Source organism: Nicotiana sylvestris, chromosome 2 (genome assembly GCF_000393655.2).
Source record: "Nicotiana sylvestris chromosome 2, ASM39365v2, whole genome shotgun sequence".
Taxonomy (NCBI): domain Eukaryota; kingdom Viridiplantae; phylum Streptophyta; class Magnoliopsida; order Solanales; family Solanaceae; genus Nicotiana; species Nicotiana sylvestris.
Genome location: NC_091058.1, coordinates 18,151,367 through 18,170,999, shown reverse-complemented (window position 1 = coordinate 18,170,999; position 19,633 = coordinate 18,151,367). Strand labels below are relative to the sequence as shown.

At 34.6% G+C, this 19,633-nt stretch overlaps 1 pseudogene; it reads right to left on the bottom strand.

Moving 5' to 3' along the window:
* Positions 1–5,527: 5,527 nt before the first annotated feature.
* Positions 5,528–8,026, bottom strand: LOC104249740 (light-induced protein, chloroplastic-like; annotated as a pseudogene).
* Positions 8,027–19,633: the final 11,607 nt, after the last annotated feature.

Below are 19,633 nucleotides of genomic sequence, written 5' to 3'. Positions count from 1 at the left end.
CTGTCTCGATAATCTTTTGCCAAGTAGGATTGGCAAGGGTTAAACATGGTAAAGATTTAACACGCCCCTTAATACTTTTGACTAACTCAGTATGTTGGTTAGTCCAAGGGTGTTTATGATCTTTCTTTAGCCGATCGTATAGAGGGGCTAGATCACGTGACAAACTTTTATAAAAAGGGGAAATATAATTTAAGCTTCCCAAAAATCTTTGTAATTGAGTCCTGTCAGTGATAACATCAGGAAATTTTGAGGCAAAATCAATAGATCTTTGTATTGGGGTAATTTTTCCCTGGCAAATATTATGACCTAGAAAACGAACACTTGTTTGGAATAGACTCATCTTGGGCTTAGAGATTACTAAACCGTTTTGTATAACAATTTTCTTGAAAATATCAAGATGCTTAATATGCATCTCCAGAGTTTTAGAAAATACCAATATGTCGTCAATATAAACGATGATAAAATCCAAATATGAGTTAAAAATATCATTCATAATTTTTTGAAATTCAGAAGGGGCATTTTTCAAACCAAATGGCATAACATTCCATTCATATTGCCCAAATGGAACATTAAAAGCAGTCCTATAAGTATGCTCTTTAAATATTTGAATTTGCCAATAACCAGATTTTAAATCAAATTTTGAAAATATATTGGCGTCATATAATCTGGATAGCAAGTCCCTTTTGTTAGGGATAGGATACCTAATCCATTTCAAATGTTTATTTAATGGTTTATAATTTATGACTAAGCGGGGAATACCTCGTTCCTTTTCTGCCGCATTATTAACATAAAAGGCAGAACATGACCAAGGAGATTTTGAGGGTTTTATCAAACCCTTTTGTAACAAACTATCAATCTCGTTTTTGCAGAATTCAACTAGCTCAGCATTCATCTGGCAAGGTCGAGATTTAGTAGGAATATCATCCTCAGAGAAGGTTTCTTCGTATGGAAGAGTTACAATATGCCTTTTCCTGTTCCAAAAGGCACTAGGGTGATCGGCGCAAACATCAACGGCCATTTTTTCAGCAATTAATTTAATCTTCTGCTGAACTTTTGCAGATTGTATAGTATCAAATATATTCATACTAAGAATTTCTAATTGTAGTGAATTAACATGCCTTTGTTTCATATTAATCAAGGCATTAATATCTCTAGTTACGGGATCTGTAACAAAGGAATAACTTATCTTTTTATCTTGATAAGTAGCAGAAAAACCATGTTTATCTATATTATTAAACGGATAAATAGCATTAATAAAAGGTGTTCCAAGTATGATTGGAGGGTATAACTGGTTTTTTACCAAAAAGAAGAAATGTGGAATACAGACTTTATTCTGGCAAATATGAGTATTAGGCAATTTGTACTCTATATCTAAAGCATGACCAGAAGCGGATTTCACCAAATGAGTAGTCTTTTGAAAATATCTAGTAGGAATCAATCCTTCCTGAATGCAGCTTACATCTGCACCACTATCAATCATAGCTATATCAGTTATAGAAAAATTATTATCAATTAAAATAGTACATTTAATATACCATTTGTGTGCAGTAACAATTTGCATCATTCCTAAAAATAAATCAGATTTTTCATCAGAAATTTCTTTTCCTTTATCATTAGAAAAATCAGAAAATCCTTTAGTCGAAGATTCAGGTAGAGAATTATTTTTCTCAATTTGAGTAATCCGGTGATCGCAAATCATTTGATTTTGCTTAAGAGACTTAATATCTCTTTTCAAATTTTCGATTTCTTCTTTTAAATCATCAAAAGAAGTATCTCGACTTGGAGTACTGGACTTTTGAAGTCTTCTATTTATCTCAGATAAAGAATATGGTGCAAAGTGTTCAAATTCGTTTTTGTATTTTTCAACAGTTTTTGAACTACTAGAACTTGAACTTGCAGCTAAAGTAATAATTTTTTCACGAAGTTTTTCATCAGTAACTTCTTTTAAAAGTTCTATTACATTGTCAGATGTAATAGTTTTTATATTAAGATCATCAAATTGTGATTTCAATTTATAAAATTCGTCACTATCACAAGCACAAATATCACCTTTGCAAGCAGTGCAAGCAGTATCAACATTTTTATTATTATCAGAAAAATCAATTAACTCAACTTCAGCTTCAGATTCAGTCTCTGAGTAATAGTCAGATTCTGATCCCGAAGTGTATAACAAGCCATAAACCTTATCGTGTAACTCATCATCGAGTTCTAAGGTTTTTAGCTTTTGAAGCTTGCAGTTTGGAGAAATATGACCAAACTTTCCACACTTATAACACTTAATATCAGCGAGATCACGTTTGGATCTATTCTTCGCAAATCGAGTAGATTTCCTGTTCGCTTTTCTAGTATCACGTTCTTCCTTAGGCCTATATCTAGACCTCTTTTTCTTATACGGGCTATCCGAGTTAGGGTACCTATGATATTTGGTTTTCTTCTTCCTATTTTGAGTGGAAGTTCCGGGTAAACCAAACTGGGTACAAAAGTCACCTACTTGGGACCTTTCTTTAAGCTTATCTATCTTAAGCTGTCTAGAAAGTCTTAGCTCATTACATAATTTAAGACCTTCTTCTGTACAAACACCTATAAGCTTACCATAGGTGTAATTATTATACAGAATCTCTCCGCAACTACCCTTTAACACATTCCTTACTCTTTCAGCAAATAAGGAAGGGAGGCCGTCTATAAACTTGGCTTTCCAGTGCTCATATCTATTCTCGGGTAGTTCCATAACTCTACTCATAAAAGTATCTTTATACCATCTAAACTCACTAAGGGTCTTACATCTAAGTCCATTAAGTAAAGTTCGGACGGTCTGATGGTTTGAGGTAAATCTACCGTTGAAATGCTCTAAAATTGTAAGGATAAGAGTATAGACTGCATCCTCTCTGCCCACTACTAGAGCCATACCTATGTTATCAACACCTTCGTCGGTTGCCGTAGCATTTATAACGAACGCCTTTTCCTCTACAGATAAATGATTATCCCACCAGCCACGAAGTTGGCCAGTAAAACCTGCAATAATCATTTTGCAAATAGTTCTATCTGTATTTTTAACACTTTTACAGATAGTCGAATACATGAGCATTCTGTGTACGAGAATGGTTAATTGTCTATCAGTTAGACCATCAAGATTCCATTCATAAATTTCGGAACCGTTATAAGACGTATTAGTCTGATTCCAATCTCGTTCCTCAATCAACACATCTTGAGGAGTAGGACGAGGATAATAATAGGTCTGCATTCTCGGTTTATCAGCATACCTATGATTTTGTTTAACAATCCCTTTGAGTTTATTAAACTCTGACCAAGTCTCAGTTTTATAATCAGAAACGGTCTCCATTTTATCAGCAAAATTTTTTGATAAATCAATAGGTCTAATATTTAAACCAGAAAGCTTTTTATCTAAAAGCTGAGCTAAGTCATCAAGAGATTTAAATTTAAAATCCTGAATCTCAGGAGGTCTTTGAATATGGGTAAGAATGTTTTGATCAGCTGTTTTACTTCCTGAAGTGGAGGCAATATCAGTTGGTCCTTTCTTAGTACCCATTTTTTTTATTAAAATAGTCAAATCATCAAGTTTTTTATCAAGAGAACCAATATGTTCTCCTAAAATTTTAACATATAAACCCAAATAATTGTTTTGAGAAATCAATTTATTAATTTCTGCAATACTAATAGCTGCCACATTATCATCAATAAATTTTTGAAAGGCAGTGAAAGTAATACCAGTATTATTAGGTAAAATAAAGGGAGCCTGAGGCGGATAAATTGCTTTAGTAATATTACCACTCCCGTCTTTATAAGATCTTTCTAATACCTTTATATAAAGAGGTAAATAAGTTGTTATAAACCAAGGAACAAAATACATAATTTGATTATGTAAGGCACAAGTTTCATAAAATTCTTGAGATATATTACTCAAATCCTCTTTACTATAAGTATCAAAAAACCATGTTTTAAACTGGTTCCATTTTTCACTAAAAAATTCTTTTTGAATATAAATACGGGCCCGGGAACCTGGGCTAAAATCAATTTGGTGTGGAATCATTAAATATTATTGGGGTCGAAATCCATCTCAGATAGAGAAGGAATATCCTTATCTGAAATATTGTCATTATCTTGAACAATATTTGTTTGAGGGTTAATCTTAACCCTTTCAACCCTCTTATCTTTGGTATCGGGATAATCACTAGCAATAGTGTGTAAAGAAGCCGCACGATTGCGAGCTGGACCGTAAACTGGTTCAACAGGGGAAATATGTTGCATAGCAGGTAGAAGTCTGTGATTAGAAAAAGAATGTCTATTATAAATAGTAGACTTATCATCAAATTGAATACAAATCCTACCATCCGGATTTTGAGTGACATGCGAAAATTCAGTATTTGACAAGTCGTTAGTAATCTGACTTGGGGATATAACAGAATTTAAAGTCCATGTAGTCGGAAAATTAATTTCCTCCCATCTGATAGGTCTCCTAGTGGTGACCTTGGACTTTGCAAAATTGGTTTCGACCAATATGGTCTGATCCGAAGTATCGTATAACTTACATTTCGGATTTAAAGTAGATAATAATTTGAAATAAATCCTATAGGACAGACATATAAGTTCAGAACCAGGCGCATAATTATAACCATGCGTTTTCACATTTAAAGTTAAAGCATCAATAAAATTTAAATACTATGATGTGGTTCTCACAAACGATATTAACTTTTTCAAGCATAATAATATATGTTTTTCAACTCCACTTCTAAGGTTCTTAATAAAAAATTTATCCATGCATTGAAAAGATTGGAAACATCTCTCCCGAACAAATTCTACTCGCTTCAACTTCAAGTCTTCCAACATGCTAATATAACAACAACAACAACATGCTAATATAAGAGTTACCAAAAAAAAAATGCTAATATAATCTTCCAACATTCTATTCTTTCTATTAAAATATCAACATTTTGTTTGTGACAGAATTTAAACTCCTATGTCTTAACTCTCACATAACGTGTTACATTCTTACAAGTACACTCTTACCACTATACTAATAGCATATTTTGCAAAACTTCTAAAATCCGCTTATATTAAAAAGTGTTTTTCTCAAAAGTATCTTTCATAAAAGTGTTTTTGGTGAGAAACAGCTTATGTTTGGCTAATTAATTTGAAAAACAATTTTGAGCAGTAATTAGTATTTGGCCAAGCTTTTAGAAACTACTTTTAAGTGTATTTTTCTCAAAAGTGCTTCTCAAAAAAGTGTTCTTGAAGAGAAACTACTTTTTTCTGCTTCTCAAAAACTGCTTCTGCTTCTCCTAAAAAACACTTTTTTTCTTCTAAAAGCTTGGCCAAACACCTCAATTTTAGGAAAAAAAATACTTTTGACCCAAAAAAGTACTTGTGGCCAAAAAAAAGCTTGGCCAAACAAGCTATATAATCCTTTAAGGCCGCAAACCAACTTTGGAATTCAATCAACTATTTTAATGGTTCACTCAAAGTAAATCGCCATAGAAAGGCTTCCAAAGTTGATTGAATTCCAGCGTAGTTCATATGCTAATTCTTTCAAGCCATATATTTCCAATATTTGATACACCAGGAAACCTCAATAGTTACAAATCATGAGGTCAAGCAGATCTATAGCTTTATCTTTCAATGTAAATACATATTTTTAGTTTACATCATCTTTTATTTTTTCCTTTCTATATTTTGCTCTTCTATACTAGTTAGCATCATACACAACTTCAAGAAAATGTCTTTTTAAGGCTTCAAGAGGGGACTGCCTTCCTTGATCAACACAAATACACTGCCTCCATCTCCTCTGGAAATCCTAAGCTCATCATCCAGGTATGTTGTCAGCAGCCAAGATTGTGCATTGCTGTTGGAAATAGGAAACTTAATTGGTGGTTGACTGGAAATAGACTTGGCTACTGAAGAAGCTGTGTCTTGGACTGAATTAATCAAGCTTTTGAAAGGGCTTATAGATCAATTTTTTGTCCCAAGAATTCGACATTCTCAGGCAGCTCAATAGAATCCGTCAACTGGGGTGTTCCAATTATGCCTTCATCAAATTTAATCTGAACCACGAAACACAGTATAACATGAGACCAAAATGATGATCAAGTATGAGGGATGATGATTAGACTAGAAAAATGTGGAAGAAGATAATGACCTGGACACGCTTAGGACTTTTGACTTCGAATTTGGCGTTGGTAGTAATGGAAGTTGTAGCTAACGGTCCAGCAAAGACGACACAGTTCTGAACAGCAAAAGTCTCAGAATCGATGGTCTGGGAAATCTCCTCGACGCGAACCAGAGGCAGTGTGCCCCTTGACAACAAGGGGAACAGACCAGAAAAAGATGTGTACCTGCAGTTTTCCAGTATACAATTCCAAGTGTTCATGCCAACAAGCGCGAGTATATTACATTTACAATGAAGAAAGAACATTTAACATTCTTAGTGCACTAAAGAATGTCCTTGTTTTCATCAAAAGATAATGATTAGCTACAAATCAACAAGCCAGCAGTGATGGTGGTGAAAAGATGCCACCCTTAGAAAGTGATTCTCAAAGAAAATTAGTCTCTTAACATCAAACTATTATAATCTCCTTCAATTTTGCTGCATCTCAAAAACACTCTAAAATTAGGGGTGGATGTATGTTTGATTTGATGTATGGTCATGGCAACATATATGGTCGCAGTAATATCTTTAATAGGTATATTTAGCCGTGGTATTTAGCACCCATAAATCAAAAACTTCTAAGTAACCTTTGTTGAACACGATAGTGAAGGGATTTCACTAAAATCCTGATATGTATTAGGGATACTTCTAATTTTCTGGTGCACAAAGCATCCCGCGTTCAGCAGGGACCGGTGAAGGGCCGCACCCCGAGGGGGTGTATGTAGGCAATCTATCCTGATGCAAGCATCAATGACTAATTCCATGGCTCGAACCCATTACCTGTAGGTCACGCGGAGACAACTTGGCTGTTTCTCTGAGGCTCCGGATACTTCTAGTTTTCAAGGTACCAAAACCTTTTATTATCTTTCCTTTGTGTTCCAGATAGGCAGGAATGTTAACTCAAATTCGATTGCTGAATAAATGAACTATGATAGTTTTTATTTAACAAAAGAATCCGATTGCTTAGAGCACAATAATCAACATACACAACATGTAATAACTAAAAAAAAATTGCAAGCTAGTGAAACAGTTAGTCATGTGAGTCAATCCTTACTACTAAAGTAATTCATCCAAAAGATTCATCAGCCTTAAACTACCCCTTCAATTAAGCGAGAATTTTTCATAAAATCAACAAAAGTTGATAAAAAAGTTATTCTCCGTTTTCCCAAAAGAATTACAGATTCCAGCTTAACAAAGAAAAAAGAAATTCTTTCTGACAATATTGTAGTTTGAGAAATTATTTTTGTTCATTTCACACATAGCAATATGGACCACATATATAAATGGAAAAAAAAGTATATTTTTCATGGTGCAGGTGAAAACAGGAACTTACGCAAGAATCCATTTGCCATTGAGAAGAGGCAACGCCTCGGTAGGAGCAGGAGTTGGGTTCATGGATTCAAGCTTAGTGATGAGTTCCACGATCTCAGCACGAGTTTCACTGCTAGCACTCAAACCCCTATTGGTTCCATAAAATGAATCAACCAACTGTTTCTTCAGCAATTCGATTTCGCTCGGCTCCTTTGGCGGTTCTTCCTCTGCTACCGCTACTCCTCCTCCACTTGGCTTTATTTGCTCCACTTCTGGACCCCACTCGTCGTCCTTGTCGTAGTTCTTGGCTTGTGCTGTGAATTTTGGTTTTGGGTTTGTGAATTCTTTGACTGAAATTGATGGGAAATTTGTGGAGGTGATGGGAAAAGTTGAGATTTTTGAGGTGGGTTTTGAATATTGGGATGTAATTTGCAGAGTTTTGCAAGGAATTTGATTTAGAGAAGAGATGGAAGCCATTATTTTGAGGAAAATTGAGAGAACAAATGAGTGATGAAAACAGGGGAAGGTCGATGGAAAGAGTGTTACTTGCTACTGTATGATGCGGTTTATATGAGTCTCGGGCCTTTGGTTATGCTGTTGTGAAGAGACGTATCTGCCCTCCTTAAATAATTTTATTTTGTTTTACACTTTCTCAGCCGGTGTAAAATTAATTGAGATATATTTGTGTTTTTTTACTCTGATATCTGTTTCGTAAATAAGTATTGTGTAAATTTTAGACTCTGTTAATATGACAAGTTTTTAGTATTAGTTCAGACAGAAGTACAGTACAAAAAAAGAATATCCATATAGGTTTTGAAAGACATTAGGTGCCAATCTCAAATTGTATATACTTAGATAATTCTCCCAAAAAAATTTGTAACTAAATTATTTTATTCATCACCAAAGATGGAATTACAAAACTGTAGCTAGATCATATTTCAGTCCGATATTACCTCTAAACAATCACAGAACCTCATACTAACAAAAGACGGACTTACTTGGTACTTAATGTGCAAACCAAATTTGGTAAATACAATATTAAGAGTCAATAATAAATAATTAAATGAATATCTTTATAGGTAATACAAACCTTTAAAATAATTACATTACTCCATCCATATCAATTTAAGTAATACAATTCAAATTTTGAGAGTCAAGATTTTAGTTTTAACTATGAATTAAAACATAGAATTCTTAAGTTTTTAAAGTAAAATTTATATATTTGAAAACTACATAAAAATACTATAAATTATATTAATTAATAATTTAAAAATATTGAATGACAGATTAAAAAATTATGATCAAAGAAAAACTCATTTGACTCTCGAAATCTGAACTACATTACACAAATAGGGATAACTAAAGTATTTTATATGTTATTCTTTCACATCCCATTTATAAGATTAAGATTTTACATGTATTTCTTTTATTGATGGTGAACTCATACTCTAAATAATATTTTAAAGTGTTTGATTCCGATAATAATTTATATATTATTCTATCATTATTAAATCATAATTTCTTTATGAAAAAAAATATTATATGCATTTATTAGTTCGGTATGATTGTGGTAATTTTTCTTAGTTTTAATATTCTGAATCTCTGATATTATCAAGCGGGGTATTTTGGGGTTTCGAGACAACAAAGTGATGGAATGATAGTTAGACACGTAACTGTGCTCTTCTAGAGTCAGATGAAAACAACTTTCTGTGTGTTTGGCGGAAATGCGAGCATGAAAATAACAAGTAAAGCGATGTGAGCAAGATGAAAATTTTGTCCAATTGCAGCAAACCAAACATTGATATCCAACAAAAAAAACACTAGAAGTTTCTCTTCTTTTATTTTCCTCTCCTTTATTTTCTTGACTTCAATAATTTATTTTACTTTTATGTCTCTCAATTTGGCTTCTTCTTATTTTATTTTATTTTGGTTTTATTTATCCCATAAAGTTGGACATTTTAAGTGGCGGAGAAGATGAATTGCACAGGATATTTTAACTCATGTGTTGGCCGAAAATCTTATTAATAGCATGACAAGATTTAGGATTTAAGAGTATAATTTTTTCTCAAAATATAAATGCAAACGACATATTAATATAGCGTTTAAATTACATCATGAGAATGTAAAATATACATTATTAATATAAAATAACCGGTATCTATATTTCAAAACTATCAAACTATTAAGTATGATTCAAACATAAGATAATGAATGGCAACCATTCATTGTAATAGTTCGAACCGTCTAAGTGAATTAACAATCACGTGATGCATGAGCATTGATTTACTAGACATGGAGTTAATTCCTCTTAATCCACTTAGGGCTTTTATAATAAATAAATAAAAAAGGAGAGAGAGGGGGGGGGCATGATTGATACGGTTGTTAAAATTCATTTTTTATCCTTTCAAACAAGCAACTCAAGTTTCATTTTCCAATATTTTTAATATCTTGAAAGCTTAAGAAATTAAACCCCATGCATCCTCCTTATTCATCCTTACGCCAGGAATATAATCCTTGAGGATATGTTTAATATTTACCAATATCCCTTGTAGTTGGATATACTTTGTTGAATCCCTTATTTTGATTATATTCTTGTAATTGGTGTCACTGGAAGCCTATGTTTAGAGATGATAAAACTTGTATAATATATCAAAGAGAAAAGGCATAAAAACCCCATTAAACTTGTTCGAAAAATACACACATTAACTTTACGGGTGTCCTAACACCCCACTATTCTTATCTAAACTAAATTTTATACCTCCTTCAAAATACCAAACCAGTCTTGTGGTGGGATGTGTTAACACGCGCCATGGATCAAATACTGCACTATTTTCTTTTTTTTATTTTTACTTTGTCTTTCCTTTTTCCACTCTTTTTTTCATTTCATCTTCTCCAGCTTCCTTCATCATTATTTTCGCACCCAACCACCATGGAAGGCAGTCACAGCCATAACCTTCCTTAAACTCATTAATTCTATCTCTGAAAAATCAGAACCACCTCCCCTACTACTCCACTTTAGCACCTTTAATTTGACCATTTTTCCTTCCCATCAATCTCAAAAAAGAATACCCACACACCCAGATCTAAGAGAAAAAAAGAGAAATTTTTTTGTATGAAAAATGATATTTCAAGCTCTCCAATCATGTATTAAAATTATTCCAACTTAAATCCATGACTCAATTTCTAAATCCACATCCCAAATATCATATAGTAAAAGAAAAAATGGGAGAAAAAGAAAAATGTTTGGAGAATAAGTAATCAAAAAAGACAAAATGGATCACCACTCACCAGTAATTACCATTAACCAAATCACCACCGGGGTGTTCCGTTGTGACGACCCGACCCATCATCTCGTGAGTTACCGCCCCATTTTCCCCACTACCTATTTTGTTATGCTTATGTTGACGAGTTGAATTGGAGTGGTTTTGATAAGAAATGAGACACTTAGTCTCTTTAAGGAAGGTTTGTGTTGGAAAAGTCAACCGGACATTGACTTATGTGTTAGAGGACTCGGATTTGGATTCCGATGATTCGTTTAGCTTCGGGGGATGATTTGTGACTAAGGAATGTGATCAGAAGTAATTTTGGAGGTCCGGTGTAGAATTAGGCTTGAATTGGCGAAGTTAGTATTTTGGCGATTTTCGGTCGATAGGTAAGATTTTGATCTGAGAGCCGGAATGGAATTTTGAGAGTTGTTGTAGCTCCGTTAAGTGATTTGGGATGCGTGTGCAAATTTTCAGGTCATTCGGACGTGGTTTGGTTGGGTTTTCGATCGAATGCGTGTTTTAGAAGCTTTAAAAGAACTTAGGCTTGAATTCGATGTAATTAGATGATTTTAGTATTAGTTGAGGTGTTTTGATGATTGGAGAAAGTTTGGATGATGTTTTAAGATATGTTTGTGCGTTTGGTTGAGGTCCCGGGGGCCTCGGGGTGATTTCGGATTGCTAACGGGAATTTTTGAAGTTGGAAAATGCTGCAGAAATGCAGCAGTCAGTGCAAAGCAATTTTGCTCTATGCGATCGCATAGAAGGTGTTGCGATCACATAGGGTTAGCTACATTACCCGGACAGAATGTTAAAAATATTTCATCTGCGAACCAAACCTATTTTTCCACCATTTTTGAGCAACCTTGAGTGCTTTTGGACGGGAATTGAAGGGGTTTTGACGGGAAGTGATTGGAGGTAAGTCCTATGAACTAAATACATGATTATATTGTGAAATCATCCTTGAAATTCATGAAAATATAGCCAAATTGTATGAAATTAGGGCTTGAAATTGAAATTCTAAATTTGGGATTTGAGGGGCCATTTGTGGTACGATTTGTGAGATTTTTGTATGTATAGACTCACGGCAAGATAAGGAACCCGATGACATAAAAATTTCTGAGTTTCGAGACGTGGGCCTGGGGCTCGGATTTTGTCAAATTCGTTAATTTTGATATTTTTCGAGTGTTTTCGATTGGGTATTGTCTCTTTAGCATAATGCGACATATTCGTTGTGGTTTTGATCAGATTCGACGCTCGAGGAGGTTGATTTGCGAGGCAAGGGAGTAGCGAGCTAGGATTTCGGCCTGCTTGAGGTGAGTAATGGTTATAAATGATGTTCTGAAGGTTTGAAACCCCGGATTTGCACAATGTGGTGCTATGTTGAGATGAGACACACGCTGTATGATGAGAGTGGGGTCTGTTACTACTGAGGATTTGGACTCGGTCCATCCCGTTTGATGACTTTACTGTACTTTTGACTGAGACTTAATTAATATCATTATATTATGGGCTAGTTGCCATGTTTGGGGCCTTGTACCAATCTGTAGAACTCTTAGGGGGCATTTGTATTGGTTGGCCTCACTTTTCTTGTCGAAATCATACCCTCAGTCATGTTCTTAACTGATAAACATAATATGAACCAGCTTTAGAAATTGTTAAATCCTAATGAGAGTAACGTGTGGGTTGAGAACCCCGTATTATCTCAGTGTGCCCGAGAGGCCAAGTCTATATTGGCTGAGAGGGGTCGAGAACCCCATGGTGAGGGTATTTGATATGCTATGGATCGGGATGCACGCCGCAACAATATATATATTTATGCGGATCGGACTGCATGCCGCAGTAGTATATTATATGGATCGAACTGCACGCCGCAGTAGTATATTATATGGATCGGACTGCACGCCGCAGTAGTATATTATATGGATCGGACTGCACACCGCAGTAGTATATTATATGGGTCGGACTGCACGCCGCAGTAGTATAGCGCTTGGGCTGAAGGAGCCCCTCCGGAGTCTGCACACCCTCAGTGAGCGCAGTCGACTATTCTTGGATCAGGCTGCACGCCGCAACATATATATGGATCGGGATGCACGCCGCAATATATATGGATCGGGCTGCGCTCCGCAATAGTATACTATATGGATCGGGCTGCACGTTGCAACAGTACAAATATGAATTCGGTTATCGTGAGGAGTAAATGAAATGATATTGGCTTAAAGGACTTTTAACTGACTTCTTCATTCAGTTGCTGTTTTTGATATTCTCACTGTTTCAATATAGAACTGCGTAGTGTTTTACGAGTTTTCTTTTCATCAGTCATTATTTATTGCTATTACTCATTGAGTTGGAGTACTCACTTTACTCCCTGCACCATGTGTGCAGATACAGGTATCCCGGAGGCATAGTTTGAGCTTTCTGCTGCTGTTCAGCTTATTCCGGAGTCATCGAGGTAGCTGCATAGCGTCCGCAGGACCCGATTTCTCCCTTTATCCTCTTTATTTTTCGCATTCTAGACAACTCTATGTATAGGTTGCTACACAGACTTGTATTAGAGGCTCTTGGCTCGTGACACCAGATCGGTGAGATTTATATTGATATTTTATGGATTTTCCGTACTGTTTATCTATTGCTACAGAGTTATAATCATGTTAATTTGGCATTAAATCCTATTAATTGGTAATGAATTCTACATAAGGGATTGTGAGTGACGAATTGGTCGGGCTTGCCTAGCATCGTGTTGGGCGCCATCACGACCGGGGATTGGGGTCGTGACATCCGTGTATGGCGATTCTGGAAAAATTTTCCGCTATCTCCTTCTATCTCTGTATTTATATAAAATTAACCATAATATATAACATTCTTCTTTATCTTCTTCAAATACTATTAAAAAAATTCTAATCCTTATTATTGTATAGCAGTTAATTTTCTGAACCGGAATGTATCAGATTTGTGCATAGGGAAGCAGATGTTAATGCCAGTACCGACGGCAGCCACCGCATCAGAGGTACGTGAATATGGCGAATATGGAGGAGAAAATAGAGGAGTGGGAATAGGGATTCAACAAGAAAAAAAAAAGAGAAGCAAAAAATAAATCATGACTTAGTTTCAAAAAATGGGGAGGAAGAGGGTGACAATGGTTCTGTTAAAATGAAGAAAGAGAAAAAGAAACGAAAAAGAAAAGAAAAATGAATAAGAAAAGAGAAAAAATTAGTATTAAGTTTAATTAGTTAGAGTATTCAATAGGGAAGTGACACCTCGACAAGTAAATTAGTTTTCAGCTATTTTTTTTTGCCTCACGCGCATCTACGAAATGAACTACACTTTTCATGACAGGTCATCACTCAATGGGGTATTAAATTTAGTTTAGATAAGAATAGTAGGGTGTTAGGAAACCCGTAAAGTTTTGTTGTGTAAATGATTTTTCCTGACAAGTTTAATGGGTACTTTATGCATTTTTTCTAATTAAAAAATAAAAATATACATATACAAGATGCATATTTTGCATTCGTGCTTTGCCGTAAACACCGACTAATTTTTTACCTCCAACTAGAAAGAGCCATGCAACAAATATGGATAACAAAGTTCCGTGAGAATTGCCATTTATAACTTGTTTCTAGTATTTCTAACGCAACTCAGAAATATATATAAACAGAAAAACTACTAACTCAGAGACGTAAAAACCTGCTCAATGCACGAACTCTATTTAATAACTCGTTAGCCAGTTTTCGGACTGATCATTCAAAAATAGCCAGCGTTTATGAAGTCAATAAAAAATAGCCACTATTTTGCTGCAACAGAGATTGGTCCAGCATAATATACTGTAGTTTGGTGCACCTGTGTATGAACTCCAGCATATTATGCTGGACCGGTATACTTTGCCGACTCCAGTATAATATACTGGAGACTGGAGCACCGGTTCTCCAAACTCCAGTTTATTTTACTGGACAATTATACTTGCTGAAACCCCAGTATATTATGCTGGAGTTCTAGTGTACTTATACTGGAACTCTATCATACTATGCTGGAGTTTCAGCATACTTATCCTGGAACTCCAGTATAATATGCTGGAGTTCAAGCATACTTATGCTGGAATTCCAGTATAATATACTGGCGTATTTTTCGGGTTTTAAATAATGTTTTCGCTCAGATTTATCTTTACATAAAAAGTGACTAAATTTCGATTACTTTTGAAACTGGGCTATTTTTGAACGACCAGTTGTAAATCTGGCTATTTTTGAATTTCTCCCCAATGGGAAGGGCTGAGAGCTGATGGAAGGCTCATACTTCGGGGAGAAATTAAAAAATAGCCAGATTTACAAGTGGTCATTGAAAAATAGCCACAGTTTCAAAAGTAATCAAAATTTAGTCACTTTTCGTATAAAGATAAATCTGAACGAAAACACTGTTCAAAATCCAGAAAATATTCCAGCATAATATACAAGAGTAGCAGTATATTATACTGCAACTTCTAGTATAATATACTGAACTTCCAGCATAATATACTGGAGTTCCAGTCTAATATACCGGTCCAGTATAATATGCTGAAAGTTCATACACATGTGTTCCAATCTCCAGTATATTATGCTGGAACTTTTCGTGTATTGGAGTTCCAACATAATATGCTGGAAGTTCATACACAGGTGCACCAATCTCCAGTATATTATGCTGGAACTTTCTGTGTTGCAGCAAAATAGTGGCTATTTTTAAAGACTTTGCAAACGCTGGCTATTTTTCAATTACTAGTCCGAAAACTAGCTAGCCCGTGCTATTTTTACCTGACTTTGTGTATGAGGTACTTAAAGGCACTGGCGGGCTGAATTTCATCCCTCTGGAGTGGGGAAAAGACATGAGTACCTACAAAAGTGAAACTATTTACCCTTCTTTACTCATAAAAGAATTCTACCCACTAAATAATTACAATCCTCTATCCATTTAATAAACAAACGGGTATCTCAAAATAACTACCCCACGCTTCTGCTGGTGTATTATAGCGAACTAATAATGCTCCTCCTATTACAAATGGCAGTAGGAGTAGGAACTAACTGTGCTGCTATAACAACCATGTTCTGCACTAATGACTTGACTTCAAGTGCTGACAAAATTCTGTATCCGAAAGGCACCCATAATAAACCAACAACTTTATGGAAGAAGCCTAAGAAAAGCCTAATAAAACAAACTGAAGATAAATTTCAACATTAAAACAGTTATAGCAACATATAATACTATTACAATTGTATTCGTTAAAAACACTTTTAAAAGCTAGCATTTTTACAATCTAATAATGAAAAATACCATACTTCACCAAAAACTATTAAAATCCTGCAAATTTCATGCTACGATTAACTAAAACCATAAAGACACCTATACTACTTCTTGCAGTTCTTTCTACGAGTCTTTTTTGTTGCCACTGGAGCCTCAAATTCACTTGATTCGCCATGCAACTTCTTGTTCCTCCCATAGTGCCACAACAGTATACCAAACCTAGCTCAAAGACCATCTACATCAAAATTGGCAACAGGGATTGGAAGATCTTCAATAATATACTCAGCAAAGCACGGAACATATACTCCACAATCTCTGAAATAAAATAAATGAATAGAATATAAAAATCGATTAGTTGTGAAAAATGTTAATATTAATGAGGAAAGCAAAGTAAAAAAAGTAACTATTCTTACGAATTTTGTTGTGTTGGAAGATTTGTAATCAGTTCAATCTCAAAAGGATCAGTCAACTCCTTTCCCATGTGCAGACCATTTTGTACTACAATGTCACTTCTTTGGTTATAAAATTCAATGCTAAGTAGAAACAGGGGGATCAACACATCATATGCCTCTGCCACCTTTTGAATAGCTTTTTTGGGCTTTCGAATACGTAGCGAGTCATATATGTAAAAATATCTCTTGTAGAATGATACACACCCCAATATCCAATGCCACTTTTTTGCCAAATTAATTGAAAAGAGGACATGATAAACCTGGTGCCATGGAGTGTTGCAATACATCCTAAATCCTTACATGTACTCCATGATATCGTCTGATCTATCAATCAAATGATCTTGTTTCCCACCTTTTACGAATTTGGTAAAAACCCTTTGAATGACTATTATTAAAAAGAGTATTTGTAATTGTGACTTTGATTGGCATATTAATTCCATATTTCGCCTTCTTCCTAAGGTAGTAGAATATAATATTCAAGTGCTGCAAAAAAGAGAGGAAGAAAATATGACTAACACTAACAATATGAATGAAATACTACAACAACAAAAATAAAAAGCAGTACACATACCGAACTAGACAGCGGCCTACCGGAATAGTTTAATATATGAAAAAATATCTTATCATCAATCTGTTCAACTTCAAAGTCAAAATAAGGGTCCAACTTTTGATCACCAGGTAAATGCACTTCCCTATTTCGTATAAAAGAAGATATGGATAAGAAATATATCAACAAAATTTAAGAAAACATGAAAACAAAAGTACATGAAAATGAATAGGCACTATCCCAATTGCATGTTTGCTTCGACAAAGTTTGAGAATGCAGTCGTAAGCTTATAATCAACAACCACTGAAATGTCATTTACAAATGAAAATCTTCCTTTGATAACCTTCGAGGATCCCCCTGCACTAACACCAGATTGTTAGTTATTCCTATACGGCGAATGTTTTACAGCTGCAGGGCGCCTTCTCTGTGTGAAAACTGCAGGAGTTGTTTTAACATATGTTTGTGTCTGGACAATAGTTCTTGATACCGGCTGATCAGGTTTACACTTATTTACATCACGAGTTGTCAATTTATTTCCAGATTGATTTACATTACATCTCCCTCTTTGTGTAATGGCAGCAATTAGATCAAGTTGAGAATCAGTATATTCAAAATCAGAATCCAAGTCAAGATCACCTCCGTGTCGACATGAAGCTTAAATTAGAAAATGCTAGTGAATCAACAAATATAGAAAGTTAAGAATTTTTTTTTAAAAAAATGAAAAGTTATATATAGAAGATATTACCAGAAGGCAAATTCACATTATTACCACCAACATCCACTTGACCAACACCATTAACCCGAGATGCTGAACACATAAAAGCATTATCTGCATCACTATTTAAATAAAGATGGGTGCTTATATTTTGCTTGTTGTGTAATGGCAGTGATTTGATCAATTGCAAATGCGGACAATTCAAAGTTGGAATCCAAGCCAAGATCATGCTCATTTACGAAGGGGGCTGAAAAAAGTTTAAAAAGGTTAGTGAACGCACAAATACATAGAGTTAAATAAATAAAAAAAGAATTAAAAAATTACATATACAACATTTTACCAGAATGCAAATCATCATTAACTACGTCATGCCTTGATGTGACGTTCTTCACATTGACACCACTGGCACCTCCATCTCGACCAACCCCACCAAAACCAGACAATAAACATATAAAAGTATAAGCAAGAGTACTATTTTCAAAAAACAACAGCAAAAGAAAATCAAATTTGTAATTTACATAATAGAAGGCGCTTTGGGCGTGCTATCTCCAATAACTACAAGATCATTCCCACCGTGGCCCCTTTCAAACTGGTCATAATTATTATGCATCTCACGAAAGTAAGGATCATTATCCTGTTGCTTATGCTGAAAATGAGAAAATACCAATTTTATTATTATGTATATTACAAGAATACTATGTGCACTAAAAGTAAAGAATGAAATAGTATCCTATAAGCATATTTTGCATCTTTGAACAATATACTATAGCATTATATTATATAAAAGATTAATACCGCTGAATTTCCCTCTGGTTTCATTGACTGCCTACCAATAGCTACAAGCACCTTCTCAAACCTGGTCTCTACAAAAAACTTCAAAACTTATAACTCCTTCATTACCTCAACATTGGTAGGTTCGGAATCACCTCTAGTACTTTTATGCATACTTTGTGTCTTTGGCAATTGAGTGCCAAAAACCTGAAAGTTATTAGGCGTTGCTAGTGCAATCAACTTCAATTTCAAAGTTTAGACCACACACATCAAATAGTTGCTTCTCAGCTTTAGTTGGGTGATGTTCTTTAGCTGCAATTATTAAGCACACTAGTTAGAAATAGAAATGATTATAAAGTATGGAAAGATAAAAGATCCCTATTACCATATGATACCAATATGGTATACATGTATACCAACAAAGTATATCACTGCTCTGGGATATTGCAACAACTAACTGTGACTAAATTACTGTACCAAAAATATTAAAAGATGTAATAAAAGTATGAGAAAATTAAAAGTATAAGTACCAATAAAACTATAAGTAGAAGAAAAGGTCCATATTACCATATGATACCAATATGGTATACATATATGCCAACAGAGTATATCATTGATATGAGATATTGCTACAACTACTTGTGAGTAAACTACTGTATAAAAACATTAAAAGATGCAATAAAAGAATGAGAAAATTAAAAGTATAAGTAGTAACAAAAGTATAAGTAGCAGAAATGATCCATATTACCATATGATACCAATATGGTGTACATGTATACCAACAAAGTATATCATTAATCTGGGATATTTCTACAACTACCCGTGACTAAACTACTGTACCAAAACATTAAGAGAGGCAATAAAAATATGAAAAAATTACCTGCTCGCGTTGCAAGTTAGACATTTGCAAAGCAACTCGCTCATTCGGTATTTGACCCATGACTACGCCCAATTCAAAATTCGTGGAAGTTTGTTTCCATTATGATCAGCAAAGTGACCATCCAAACTTGGGCAGCATTCATACAACCAAATCTGTAAAGCCAACAGGAAGCCATCGAGTCTATAAAAAGAAGGCTTATCTTGAAACTTGTTGGAACACGAGTCGATTGTAGCGTTATAAACATCTATACCCCAGGGATAATTATTAAA